This window comes from Rhinoderma darwinii (genome assembly GCF_050947455.1).
Source record: "Rhinoderma darwinii isolate aRhiDar2 chromosome 2 unlocalized genomic scaffold, aRhiDar2.hap1 SUPER_2_unloc_55, whole genome shotgun sequence".
NCBI classification, from domain to species: Eukaryota; Metazoa; Chordata; class Amphibia; order Anura; family Rhinodermatidae; genus Rhinoderma; species Rhinoderma darwinii.
Genome location: NW_027461724.1, coordinates 607149 through 619537, shown reverse-complemented (window position 1 = coordinate 619537; position 12389 = coordinate 607149). Strand labels below are relative to the sequence as shown.

Below are 12389 nucleotides of genomic sequence, written 5' to 3'. Positions count from 1 at the left end.
TGGCAATGTATTAATTAATTGTATTTAATAAATTAGCTCATTATCACACATGACTGTACAAATGCATTGTCCAACAGGTGTTGAAATAATGGGATTAAAAGGGGAGATCCCATCCGAAAGACAAAAACAATGGCAAACACAAAAAGCACTTTTGGAATCTGATTTTAGTAAACACATAAGGAAAGGGTGCACCGGTCCTGGAAATACTGCAATACCAGGTCAATGCGTGGAGTGGACAGAGCAAGCTCTATTTCCATCTCCCTGTTCTAAAAATCCATTTAATATATGGTCCCCAGATAGGGGACGTATCAGATATTAAACTGATAAGAACAGATACTACACTTGATCTTAGCCAAAAGGCCGACAAGCGATAACCCGAACGTGCCGCGCGTTTTGCTTCTTTTGCTTGCACCACAATGCAGTGCTGAAAGAGGAGGAATCGACATAAAAACGCCTTCCTGGCAACGCCCAAATGCCCTCCTGCCGTGCAAACACTGGCAGCAGCAGCAGCAGCAGCAGCAGCAGTAAGTGCATGCCCACTGCCACCCCTTCTCCTTTCACACCTTGTATCAGCTTTAATCCAGTCCAGTGCTGCCTGCTGAGCAGCACTGACCAACACTGCCTGGGCCCAGGCTTTTATCTCTGAGGCCCCATTATGATGTCAGAAAGCTGGCTCTGGCTCCTGAGGTCTCCACTATGACACGTGCAAAGTTCCGTCTGAACTTTATATAAGACGGTGCGGCTCAGTCAGTCACTCAGTGTTGCCTGAGAGGGCAACACTGCAACAGCCGGCCCCCAGGCTGTCTTTTTTTTGCACAGCTAGTTGCCTCCAGGAGGCCACAAGAGGGAGACAAGGGACTGCAAAATGGAAAATAGGCATCCACCAACTTTACAGACAACTTGTTCTCCTTGCTCCTACAACCTCCATCCTTGCACAGTTTGCTATTCTTCCAGGTAACATAGTAACAAATCCAAATTGCTGCTCTCTTTGTAGGCAAGCAAGGGTTTGTTGCAACTGCAGTTCTTACTTCTTCTTGAAATGTAGGGACCACAGTACATTCCATCACATCCATCTAGTGTACACAGGTAGGTCCATTGTGACGGGCGGGCGGGCGGGCTGGCTGCTTTAATGGCTGTTTGCTGTTCCCCTACTCCACTCCACTATTTGACTATGGTGCTGCATCAATCAGTGGCTGGCTCAGGTGCAGCTCTTTAACCTACCTAGGAGGGAGGGCGGAGAGAAGACAAGGAAGGTGAATGAGCTGTTCCAATGTGAAATGCCGGAAACACAGAAACACAGACGACACAAAACAAGAGGTGGCAATGTATTAATTAATTGCATTTAATAAATTAGCTCATTATCACACATGACTGTACAAATGCATTGTCCAACAGGTGTTGAAATAATGGGATTAAAAGGGGAGATCCCATCCGAAAGACAAAAACAATGGCAAACACAAAAAGCACTTTTGGAATCTGATTTTAGTAAACACATAAGGAAAGGGTGCACCGGTCCTGGAAATACTGCAATACCAGGTCAATGCGTGGAGTGGACAGAGCAAGCTCTATTTCCATCTCCCTGTTCTAAAAATCCATTTAATATATGGTCCCCAGATAGGGGACGTATCAGATATTAAACTGATAAGAACAGATACTACACTTGATCTTAGCCAAAAGGCCGAGAAGCGATAACCCGAACGTGCCGCGCGTTTTGCTTCTTTTGCTTGCACCACAATGCAGTGCTGAAAGAGGAGGAATCGACATAAAAACGCCTTCCTGGCAACGCCCAAATGCCCTCCTGCCGTGCAAACACTGGCAGCAGCAGCAGCAGTAAGTGCATGCCCACTGCCACCCCTTCTCCTTTCACACCTTGTATCAGCTTTAATCCAGTCCAGTGCTGCCTGCTGAGCAGCACTGACCAACACTGCCTGGGCCCAGGCTTTTATCTCTGAGGCCCCATTATGATGTCAGAAAGCTGGCTCTGGCTCCTGAGGTCTCCACTATGACACGTGCAAAGTTCCGTCTGAACTTTATATAAGACGGTGCGGCTCAGTCAGTCACTCAGTGTTGCCTGAGAGGGCAACACTGCAACAGCCGGCCCCCAGGCTGTCTTTTTTTTGCACAGCTAGTTGCCTCCAGGAGGCCACAAGAGGGAGACAAGGGACTGCAAAATGGAAAATAGGCATCCACCAACTTTACAGACAACTTGTTCTCCTTGCTCCTACAACCTCCATCCTTGCACAGTTTGTTATTCTTCCAGGTAACATAGTAACAAATCCAAATTGCTGCTCTCTTTGTAGGCAAGCAAGGGTTTGTTGCAACTGCAATTCTTACTTCTTCTTGAAATGTAGGGACCACAGTACATTCCATCACATCCATCTAGTGTACACAGGTAGGTCCATTGTGACGGGCGGGCGGGCGGGCGGGCGGGCTGGCTGCTTTAATGGCTGTTTGCTGTTCCCCTACTCCACTCCACTATTTGACTATGGTGCTGCATCAATCAGTGGCTGGCTCAGGTGCAGCTCTTTAACCTACCTAGGAGGGAGGGCGGAGAGAAGACAAGGAAGGTGAATGAGCTGTTCCAATGTGAAATGCCGGAAACACAGAAACACAGACGACACAAAACAAGAGGTGGCAATGTATTAATTAATTGCATTTAATAAATTAGCTCATTATCACACATGACTGTACAAATGCATTGTCCAACAGGTGTTGAAATAATGGGATTAAAAGGGGAGATCCCATCCGAAAGACAAAAACAATGGCAAACACAAAAAGCACTTTTGGAATCTGATTTTAGTAAACACATAAGGAAAGGGTGCACCGGTCCTGGAAATACTGCAATACCAGGTCAATGCGTGGAGTGGACAGAGCAAGCTCTATTTCCATCTCCCTGTTCTAAAAATCCATTTAATATATGGTCCCCAGATAGGGGACGTATCAGATATTAAACTGATAAGAACAGATACTACACTTGATCTTAGCCAAAAGGCCGAGAAGCGATAACCCGAACGTGCCGCGCGTTTTGCTTCTTTTGCTTGCACCACAATGCAGTGCTGAAAGAGGAGGAATCGACATAAAAACGCCTTCCTGGCAACGCCCAAATGCCCTCCTGCCGTGCAAACACTGGCAGCAGCAGCAGCAGCAGCAGCAGTAAGTGCATGCCCACTGCCACCCCTTCTCCTTTCACACCTTGTATCAGCTTTAATCCAGTCCAGTGCTGCCTGCTGAGCAGCACTGACCAACACTGCCTGGGCCCAGGCTTTTATCTCTGAGGCCCCATTATGATGTCAGAAAGCTGGCTCTGGCTCCTGAGGTCTCCACTATGACACGTGCAAAGTTCCGTCTGAACTTTATATAAGACGGTGCGGCTCAGTCAGTCACTCAGTGTTGCCTGAGAGGGCAACACTGCAACAGCCGGCCCCCAGGCTGTCTTTTTTTTGCACAGCTAGTTGCCTCCAGGAGGCAACAAGAGGGAGACAAGGGACAGCAAAATGGAAAATAGGCATCCACCAACTTTACAGACAACTTGTTCTCCTTGCTCCTACAACCTCCATCCTTGCACAGTTTGTTATTCTTCCAGGTAACATAGTAACAAATCCAAATTGCTGCTCTCTTTGTAGGCAAGCAAGGGTTTGTTGCAACTGCAATTCTTACTTCTTCTTGAAATGTAGGGACCACAGTACATTCCATCACATCCATCTAGTGTACACAGGTAGGTCCATTGTGACGGGCGGGCGGGCGGGCTGGCTGCTTTAATGGCTGTTTGCTGTTCCCCTACTCCACTCCACTATTTGACTATGGTGCTGCATCAATCAGTGGCTGGCTCAGGTGCAGCTCTTTAACCTACCTAGGAGGGAGGGCGGAGAGAAGACAAGGAAGGTGAATGAGCTGTTCCAATGTGAAATGCCGGAAACACAGAAACACAGACGACACAAAACAAGAGGTGGCAATGTATTAATTAATTGCATTTAATAAATTAGCTCATTATCACACATGACTGTACAAATGCATTGTCCAACAGGTGTTGAAATAATGGGATTAAAAGGGGAGATCCCATCCGAAAGACAAAAACAATGGCAAACACAAAAAGCACTTTTGGAATCTGATTTTAGTAAACACATAAGGAAAGGGTGCACCGGTCCTGGAAATACTGCAATACCAGGTCAATGCGTGGAGTGGACAGAGCAAGCTCTATTTCCATCTCCCTGTTCTAAAAATCCATTTAATATATGGTCCCCAGATAGGGGACGTATCAGATATTAAACTGATAAGAACAGATACTACACTTGATCTTAGCCAAAAGGCCGAGAAGCGATAACCCGAACGTGCCGCGCGTTTTGCTTCTTTTGCTTGCACCACAATGCAGTGCTGAAAGAGGAGGAATCAACATAAAAACGCCTTCCTGGCAACGCCCAAATGCCCTCCTGCCGTGCAAACACTGGCAGCAGCAGCAGCAGCAGCAGCAGCAGTAAGTGCATGCCCACTGCCACCCCTTCTCCTTTCACACCTTGTATCAGCTTTAATCCAGTCCAGTGCTGCCTGCTGAGCAGCACTGACCAACACTGCCTGGGCCCAGGCTTTTATCTCTGAGGCCCCATTATGATGTCAGAAAGCTGGCTCTGGCTCCTGAGGTCTCCACTATGACACGTGCAAAGTTCCGTCTGAACTTTATATAAGACGGTGCGGCTCAGTCAGTCACTCAGTGTTGCCTGAGAGGGCAACACTGCAACAGCCGGCCCCCAGGCTGTCTTTTTTTTGCACAGCTAGTTGCCTCCAGGAGGCCACAAGAGAGAGACAAGGGACTGCAAAATGGAAAATAGGCATCCACCAACTTTACAGACAACTTGTTCTCCTTGCTCCTACAACCTCCATCCTTGCACTGTTTGTTATTCTTCCAGGTAACATAGTAACAAATCCAAATTGCTGCTCTCTTTGTAGGCAAACAAGGGTTTGTTGCAACTGCAATTCTTACTTCTTCTTGAAATGTAGGGACCACAGTACATTCCATCACATCCATCTAGTGTACACAGGTAGGTCCATTGTGACGGGCGGGCGGGCGGGCGGGCGGGCTGGCTGCTTTAATGGCTGTTTGCTGTTCCCCTACTCCACTCCACTATTTGACTATGGTGCTGCATCAATCAGTGGCTGGCTCAGGTGCAGCTCTTTAACCTACCTAGGAGGGAGGGCGGAGAGAAGACAAGGAAGGTGAATGAGCTGTTCCAATGTGAAATGCCGGAAACACAGAAACACAGACGACACAAAACAAGAGGTGGCAATGTATTAATTAATTGCATTTAATAAATTAGCTCATTATCACACATGACTGTACAAATGCATTGTCCAACAGGTGTTGAAATAATGGGATTAAAAGGGGAGATCCCATCCGAAAGACAAAAACAATGGCAAACACAAAAAGCACTTTTGGAATCTGATTTTAGTAAACACATAAGGAAAGGGTGCACCGGTCCTGGAAATACTGCAATACCAGGTCAATGCGTGGAGTGGACAGAGCAAGCTCTATTTCCATCTCCCTGTTCTAAAAATCCATTTAATATATGGTCCCCAGATAGGGGACGTATCAGATATTAAACTGATAAGAACAGATACTACACTTGATCTTAGCCAAAAGGCCGAGAAGCGATAACCCGAACGGGCCGCGCGTTGACCGAGCCTGCCCAATACTGCTGTTCACCCCTTGCAGCGATTCAGCCTACTCCTAGGCAATTCCATGGGGCCCTGCAGGCTCACACACACTCACAGCTACTAAGCGGGAGGTGAATAAAGGCCGGAGAGGAAGCAAGACAGGATTTGCTTCTTTTGCTTGCAACACAATGCAGTGCTGAAAGAGGAGGAATCGACATAAAAACGCCTTCCTGGCAACGCCCAAATGCCCTCCTGCCGTGCAAACACTGGCAGCAGCAGCAGCAGCAGCAGCAGTAAGTGCATGCCCACTGCCACCCCTTCTCCTTTCACACCTTGTATCAGCTTTAATCCAGTCCAGTGCTGCCAGCTGAGCAGCACTGACCAACACTGCCTGGGCCCAGGCTTTTATCTCTGAGGCCCCATTATGATGTCAGAAAGCTGGCTCTGGCTCCTGAGGTCTCCACTATGACACGTGCAAAGTTCCGTCTGAACTTTATATAAGACGGTGCGGCTCAGTCAGTCACTCAGTGTTGCCTGAGAGGGCAACACTGCAACAGCCGGCCCCCAGGCTGTCTTTTTTTTGCACAGCTAGTTGCCTCCAGGAGGCCACAAGAGGGAGACAAGGGACTGCAAAATGGAAAATAGGCATCCACCAACTTTACAGACAACTTGTTCTCCTTGCTCCTACAACCTCCATCCTTGCACAGTTTGTTATTCTTCCATGTAACATAGTAACAAATCCAAATTGCTGCTCTCTTTGTAGGCAAGCAAGGGTTTGTTGCAACTGCAATTCTTACTTCTTCTCGAAATGTAGGGACCACAGTACATTCCATCACATCCATCTAGTGTACACAGGTAGGTCCATTGTGACGGGCGGGCGGGCGGGCTGGCTGCTTTAATGGCTGTTTGCTGTTCCCCTACTCCACTCCACTATTTGACTATGGTGCTGCATCAATCAGTGGCTGGCTCAGGTGCAGCTCTTTAACCTACCTAGGAGGGAGGGCGGAGAGAAGACAAGGAAGGTGAATGAGCTGTTCCAATGTGAAATGCCGGAAACACAGAAACACAGACGACACAAAACAAGAGGTGGCAATGTATTAATTAATTGCATTTAATAAATTAGCTCATTATCACACATGACTGTACAAATGCATTGTCCAACAGGTGTTGAAATAATGGGATTAAAAGGGGAGATCCCATCCGAAAGACAAAAACAATGGCAAACACAAAAAGCACTTTTGGAATCTGATTTTAGTAAACACATAAGGAAAGGGTGCACCGGTCCTGGAAATACTGCAATACCAGGTCAATGCGTGGAGTGGACAGAGCAAGCTCTATTTCCATCTCCCTGTTCTAAAAATCCATTTAATATATGGTCCCCAGATAGGGGACGTATCAGATATTAAACTGATAAGAACAGATCAGGTTTCCACTCAGATCCGTCTCGAGTTAAATTTTAAACTTCAAATTTAAAGACTTGATCATCATTATGAAAAACCAAAATATAATTTTCATTTCTCTTTTTTTTGTAAGTAAAATTAATAAAACAAACCATTTCTTACAGCGATTACACCTACCATATCCACAAGATGTTCTCGAAGATCTTGACCATCCCACTCCAAATTTACAATACACGCCAACCAGGTTGGCACTTTATATCTTTCAAGAAAATCAGATATATCTCCTCTTAGACAAGTTCGTACCCGCCTCCGAACCTTCTCAAAATTAATTTTCTCTCTTAATTCCTCTATGTCTTTTACTAATTTATCTCTTTCTGCTCTATTTTCATCTGAAACAACATTTTTTTCCACAATTTTTCTCCTTTTTGTTTCATCACTCCTTTTAACCTCAACGCTTTTCCATCCTCCTCCCACTTCCTGTGGCTTATCCTCTTTTCCTGAGGTAACTTTCTCTTCCTTTCTTTTAACTATCTGTTCCTTTCTTTTAACGGTCTTCTTACTCTCCTCCTTTACTTCACTTTTGCTTTTCTTTAAACAATTTTTAAACACATGCCCTTCTTCTCTACACATGTTACACACTTTACCCTTCTCACAATCATTGTACCTATGACCTTCTTGGAAACATTTTGTACAGAATATTTTCCCACAATTTTCCTTCACATGTCCATACTCTTTGCAATTATGGCAAAAAATCCCCATTCCAAAAAAATAGAGATTCCCACTTGCACTGCCAATTTTAAAGCGTGCTGGAGGAAGCAATAAGTTTCCAGCCTCTCCAACTGCCTTAATTTTACACAGGAATTTCCATTTGCCTGTCCAAAATCCAAAGGGATTAAAGACCTTACCCTTCTCCACCACCTCCTCACAGAACTTAGTGAGAAAACATATAATATCGTCTTTACACACATAGGGGGAAAACATTTTAACAATCACCAACTTTTTGCTAGGAGCAAAGTGTGGTGTTACAATCACACCAACCAGTCTTGGATCCTGCTTCTTCTCCTTCAAAGTGTCCAGAAAGTCCAGATAAATTTCCTCCGTACAAAAGGTGACATCGAAGCATCCTCTTCTTGGATAGTCCATTACAGACAATATCCATTGTCTCTCCAACTGGAAAAGACCAAGCAAGAGTACCTTTGTTAGGAATTCCAAGTCCCTGCTTTGTCCTCCAGATTCCTCCATCGTAAAACGAACAGCATTCCGAGTCCGCATGTAGTCAGGGATTTCCTCCATCCTGCCGCAAAAAAGCCAACGATATCCAACGAACTCCAACGATAATACCTTCAGCACCTAAATGCCAGGCAAGTGATCGCTCCCCGTTGCCCTGGACTAATCCTCTCCCCCAATAGCAGCAGAGGGGTTAAGTCTCTTGTAAAAGAGACGATCCCCCCAGGCCAAGGAAAAGGGTACCAGGGCACCTCCTGACCAAGAAACAAGGCAATACCCTAAAGTACTACACTTGATCTTAGCCAAAAGGCCGAGAAGCGATAACCCAAACGGGCCGCGCGTTGACCGAGCCTGCCCAATACTGCTGTTCACCCCTTGCAGCGATTCAGCCTACTCCTAGGCAATTCCATGGGGCCCTGCAGGCTCACACACACTCACAGCTACTAAGCGGGAGGTGAATAAAGGCCGGAGAGGAAGCAAGACAGGATTTGCTTCTTTTGCTTGCAACACAATGCAGTGCTGAAAGAGGAGGAATCGACATAAAAACGCCTTCCTGGCAACGCCCAAATGCCCTCCTGCCGTGCAAACACTGGCAGCAGCAGCAGCAGCAGTAAGTGCATGCCCACTGCCACCCCTTCTCCTTTCACACCTTGTATCAGCTTTAATCCAGTCCAGTGCTGCCTGCTGAGCAGCACTGACCAACACTGCCTGGGCCCAGGCTTTTATCTCTGAGGCCCCATTATGATGTCAGAAAGCTGGCTCTGGCTCCTGAGGTCTCCACTATGACACGTGCAAAGTTCCGTCTGAACTTTATATAAGACGGTGCGGCTCAGTCAGTCACTCAGTGTTGCCTGAGAGGGCAACACTGCAACAGCCGGCCCCCAGGCTGTCTTTTTTTTGCACAGCTAGTTGCCTCCAGGAGGCCACAAGAGGGAGACAAGGGACTGCAAAATGGAAAATAGGCATCCACCAACTTTACAGACAACTTGTTCTCCTTGCTCCTACAACCTCCATCCTTGCACAGTTTGTTATTCTTCCAGGTAACATAGTAACAAATCCAAATTGCTGCTCTCTTTGTAGGCAAGCAAGGGTTTGTTGCAACTGCAATTCTTACTTCTTCTTGAAATGTAGGGACCACAGTACATTCCATCACATCCATCTAGTGTACACAGGTAGGTCCATTGTGACGGGCGGGCGGGCGGGCGGGCTGGCTGCTTTAATGGCTGTTTGCTGTTCCCCTACTCCACTCCACTATTTGACTATGGTGCTGCATCAATCAGTGGCTGGCTCAGGTGCAGCTCTTTAACCTACCTAGGAGGGAGGGCGGAGAGAAGACAAGGAAGGTGAATGAGCTGTTCCAATGTGAAATGCCGGAAACACAGAAACACAGACGACACAAAACAAGAGGTGGCAATGTATTAATTAATTGCATTTAATAAATTAGCTCATTATCACACATGACTGTACAAATGCATTGTCCAACAGGTGTTGAAATAATGGGATTAAAAGGGGAGATCCCATCCGAAAGACAAAAACAATGGCAAACACAAAAAGCACTTTTGGAATCTGATTTTAGTAAACACATAAGGAAAGGGTGCACCGGTCCTGGAAATACTGCAATACCAGGTCAATGCGTGGAGTGGACAGAGCAAGCTCTATTTCCATCTCCCTGTTCTAAAAATCCATTTAATATATGGTCCCCAGATAGGGGACGTATCAGATATTAAACTGATAAGAACAGATACTACACTTGATCTTAGCCAAAAGGCCGAGAAGCGATAACCCGAACGTGCCGCGCGTTTTGCTTCTTTTGCTTGCACCACAATGCAGTGCTGAAAGAGGAGGAATCAACATAAAAACGCCTTCCTGGCAACGCCCAAATGCCCTCCTGCCGTGCAAACACTGGCAGCAGCAGCAGCAGCAGCAGCAGCAGTAAGTGCATGCCCACTGCCACCCCTTCTCCTTTCACACCTTGTATCAGCTTTAATCCAGTCCAGTGCTGCCTGCTGAGCAGCACTGACCAACACTGCCTGGGCCCAGGCTTTTATCTCTGAGGCCCCATTATGATGTCAGAAAGCTGGCTCTGGCTCCTGAGGTCTCCACTATGACACGTGCAAAGTTCCGTCTGAACTTTATATAAGACGGTGCGGCTCAGTCAGTCACTCAGTGTTGCCTGAGAGGGCAACACTGCAACAGCCGGCCCCCAGGCTGTCTTTTTTTTGCACAGCTAGTTGCCTCCAGGAGGCCACAAGAGAGAGACAAGGGACTGCAAAATGGAAAATAGGCATCCACCAACTTTACAGACAACTTGTTCTCCTTGCTCCTACAACCTCCATCCTTGCACTGTTTGTTATTCTTCCAGGTAACATAGTAACAAATCCAAATTGCTGCTCTCTTTGTAGGCAAACAAGGGTTTGTTGCAACTGCAATTCTTACTTCTTCTTGAAATGTAGGGACCACAGTACATTCCATCACATCCATCTAGTGTACACAGGTAGGTCCATTGTGACGGGCGGGCGGGCGGGCTGGCTGCTTTAATGGCTGTTTGCTGTTCCCCTACTCCACTCCACTATTTGACTATGGTGCTGCATCAATCAGTGGCTGGCTCAGGTGCAGCTCTTTAACCTACCTAGGAGGGAGGGCGGAGAGAAGACAAGGAAGGTGAATGAGCTGTTCCAATGTGAAATGCCGGAAACACAGAAACACAGACGACACAAAACAAGAGGTGGCAATGTATTAATTAATTGCATTTAATAAATTAGCTCATTATCACACATGACTGTACAAATGCATTGTCCAACAGGTGTTGAAATAATGGGATTAAAAGGGGAGATCCCATCCGAAAGACAAAAACAATGGCAAACACAAAAAGCACTTTTGGAATCTGATTTTAGTAAACACATAAGGAAAGGGTGCACCGGTCCTGGAAATACTGCAATACCAGGTCAATGCGTGGAGTGGACAGAGCAAGCTCTATTTCCATCTCCCTGTTCTAAAAATCCATTTAATATATGGTCCCCAGATAGGGGACGTATCAGATATTAAACTGATAAGAACAGATCAGGTTTCCACTCAGATCCGTCTCGAGTTAAATTTTAAACTTCAAATTTAAAGACTTGATCATCATTATGAAAAACCAAAATATAATTTTCATTTCTCTTTTTTTTGTAAGTAAAATTAATAAAACAAACCATTTCTTACAGCGATTACACCTACCATATCCACAAGATGTTCTCGAAGATCTTGACCATCCCACTCCAAATTTACAATACACGCCAACCAGGTTGGCACTTTATATCTTTCAAGAAAATCAGATATATCTCCTCTTAGACAAGTTCGTACCCGCCTCCGAACCTTCTCAAAGTTAATTTTCTCTCTTAATTCCTCTATGTCTTTTACTAATTTATCTCTTTCTGCTCTATTTTCATCTGAAACAACATTTTTTTCCACAATTTTTCTCCTTTTTGTTTCATCACTCCTTTTAACCTCAACGCTTTTCCATCCTCCTCCCACTTCCTGTGGCTTATCCTCTTTTCCTGAGGTAACTTTCTCTTCCTTTCTTTTAACTATCTGTTCCTTTCTTTTAACGGTCTTCTTACTCTCCTCCTTTACTTCACTTTTGCTTTTCTTTAAACAATTTTTAAACACATGCCCTTCTTCTCTACACATGTTACACACTTTACCCTTCTCACAATCATTGTACCTATGACCTTCTTGGAAACATTTTGTACAGAATATTTTCCCACAATTTTCCTTCACATGTCCATACTCTTTGCAATTATGGCAAAAAATCCCCATTCCAAAAAAATAGAGATTCCCACTTGCACTGCCAATTTTAAAGCGTGCTGGAGGAAGCAATAAGTTTCCAGCCTCTCCAACTGCCTTAATTTTACACAGGAATTTCCATTTGCCTGTCCAAAATCCAAAGGGATTAAAGACCTTACCCTTCTCCACCACCTCCTCACAGAACTTAGTGAGAAAACATATAATATCGTCTTTACACACATAGGGGGAAAACATTTTAACAATCACCAACTTTTTGCTAGGAGCAAAGTGTGGTGTTACAATCACACCAACCAGTCTTGGATCCTGCTTCTTCTCCTTCAAAGTGTCCAG

General features: G+C 45.5%; 8 non-coding genes and 1 pseudogene across 8 annotated transcripts; all 9 read right to left on the bottom strand.

The window, feature by feature from the left end:
• Positions 1–181: 181 nt before the first annotated feature.
• On the bottom strand, positions 182–372 carry LOC142679577 (U2 spliceosomal RNA). The gene has a single exon (XR_012852805.1). It is a non-coding gene; the product is annotated as a U2 spliceosomal RNA (small nuclear RNA).
• Positions 373–1499: 1127 nt separating this feature from the next.
• On the bottom strand, positions 1500–1690 carry LOC142679415 (U2 spliceosomal RNA). The gene has a single exon (XR_012852671.1). It is a non-coding gene; the product is annotated as a U2 spliceosomal RNA (small nuclear RNA).
• Positions 1691–2813: 1123 nt separating this feature from the next.
• On the bottom strand, positions 2814–3004 carry LOC142679414 (U2 spliceosomal RNA). The gene has a single exon (XR_012852670.1). It is a non-coding gene; the product is annotated as a U2 spliceosomal RNA (small nuclear RNA).
• A 1124-nt stretch (positions 3005–4128) lies between these two features.
• On the bottom strand, positions 4129–4319 carry LOC142679413 (U2 spliceosomal RNA). The gene has a single exon (XR_012852669.1). It is a non-coding gene; the product is annotated as a U2 spliceosomal RNA (small nuclear RNA).
• A 1135-nt stretch (positions 4320–5454) lies between these two features.
• LOC142679411 (U2 spliceosomal RNA) lies at positions 5455–5645 on the bottom strand. Its single transcript, XR_012852668.1, has one exon. It is a non-coding gene; the product is annotated as a U2 spliceosomal RNA (small nuclear RNA).
• A 1269-nt stretch (positions 5646–6914) lies between these two features.
• On the bottom strand, positions 6915–7099 carry LOC142679708 (U2 spliceosomal RNA). Its single transcript, XR_012852879.1, has one exon. It is a non-coding gene; the product is annotated as a U2 spliceosomal RNA (small nuclear RNA).
• A 1356-nt stretch (positions 7100–8455) lies between these two features.
• Positions 8456–8595, bottom strand: LOC142679723 (U2 spliceosomal RNA; annotated as a pseudogene).
• A 1267-nt stretch (positions 8596–9862) lies between these two features.
• Positions 9863–10053, bottom strand: LOC142679410 (U2 spliceosomal RNA). Its single transcript, XR_012852667.1, has one exon. It is a non-coding gene; the product is annotated as a U2 spliceosomal RNA (small nuclear RNA).
• A 1127-nt stretch (positions 10054–11180) lies between these two features.
• Positions 11181–11365, bottom strand: LOC142679705 (U2 spliceosomal RNA). The gene has a single exon (XR_012852878.1). It is a non-coding gene; the product is annotated as a U2 spliceosomal RNA (small nuclear RNA).
• Between the last annotated feature and the right edge of the window lie 1024 nt (positions 11366–12389).